This window comes from Chinchilla lanigera, unplaced genomic scaffold (assembly GCF_000276665.1).
Source record: "Chinchilla lanigera isolate Chin_1 unplaced genomic scaffold, ChiLan1.0 scaffold00107, whole genome shotgun sequence".
Taxonomy (NCBI): Eukaryota; Metazoa; Chordata; class Mammalia; order Rodentia; family Chinchillidae; genus Chinchilla; species Chinchilla lanigera.
Genome location: NW_004955508.1, coordinates 3,679,460 through 3,681,093, shown reverse-complemented (window position 1 = coordinate 3,681,093; position 1,634 = coordinate 3,679,460).

Below are 1,634 nucleotides of genomic sequence, written 5' to 3'. Positions count from 1 at the left end.
TCTTTGATTCCACTGATTGATAATGGTTTATTTAGGATTTTTACATCTTCTTGATTCAGACATGGTAATTCATATGTATTTAGCAATCTGTCTATTCTGCATTTTCTATCTTACTAGAATAGAAGTTTTCAAAGTAGGTATAAATGATCTTCTGGATTTCTGCAGGGTCTGTTGTGACTTCACTCTTTTCATTCCTAATTACATGGATCTGAGTCTTCCCTTTTTTTGATAAGGCTGGTAACTGTTTTTATGTAATCTTTCAAAGAACCAATTCACTGATTCAATTCTTTCTATTGTTTTTAGTCTCCAATGTGTTAATTTCTGCTCTGATCTTTATAATTTCCTCCACAGTACAAGCTTTGCCTTAGTCTGCTCCTCTTTCTAGAAGTTTCAGGTTCACCATTAAGTTGCTTATTTGAGCTTGCTCTGCTTTCCTGATATGGTTATTCACTGCTATAAATTTCTCTCTTAGGACTGCTTTCACTGTGCCCCGTAAGTTCTGGTATGTTGTAGTCATTATCATTTAATTGTAAAAACTAATTTCTTCTTTAATTTCATCTATGATGATTAGTTGTTCAAGAGGGTCCTATTTAATTTCCACGTTTATGAAGTTCTTGTGGTTTCTTTTGGCACTGATTTCCAATTTCATTGTGCTATAGTCTGACAATATGCATGAAATCATTTCAATTAACTTGCATTTACTTAAGCATGTTCTTTGAGCTAATACATGGTCTATTCTTGAGAACATCCTGTGTGCAGCTAAGAAAACTGTGTATTCTGATGTTTTGGGGTGGAACAAACACTCTGTAGACATCTAGTAAGTCCATTTGTTCAAAAGTTTGATTCAGCTCTAATATTTCATTTTTGATGTTTTGTCTTGTTGATTTGTTTTTTTCTGACAGTGGGGTATTGAGATCCCCCAATACAATTGTATTAGTGCTTATTTGATTTTTTATGCCCATTAATATTTGTTTTTTATAGTTGGGTGCATATATATTTATGATTGTTATCTCTTTCTCTTGGACTGTTCCCTTTGCAAGGATGTGGTGACCTCCTGTGTCTCTCCTAATCAGTCTTGGCTTGAAATCTACTTTGTCTGCTAACAGAACAGCTACCCTGGCTTTTTTCCAGGCTCCTGTCACGGGAAATATTGGTTTCCATCCTTTGACTTTCAGTCTATGAATTTCCTTTTGTTAAATGTGTTTCTTGCATACAGCATATTGTTGGATCTTGCTTCTTGATCCATTCTGACAGTCTGTATCTTTTGAATGGTGAACTGAGGCCATTAACGTTGATAGTTATAACTGATAGGTATAGACTTATCCTTGTCATGTTATTTTCCTGTTGGATACCTCCTTTTTGTCCATCCCTCTGTTTACATTGCCTAGTGGATTCCTTATGTTAGGGCTCATGGAGTTACAGTCCTTGTTATCTCTTTCTACAATGGCCTTGAAAACATACTGGAGTGCTGGTTTGGTGATCATAAACTTCCTCAGATGTTCTGTGTCATGAAAGTATGTTATTTCTCCATCAGTTTTGAAAGATAGCTTTGTAGGGTTCATTAGTCTGGGCTGAAGGTTGTTTTCCTTTAGAACTAGAAATACTTCACTCCAAGCTCTGCTTGACTTGAGGAT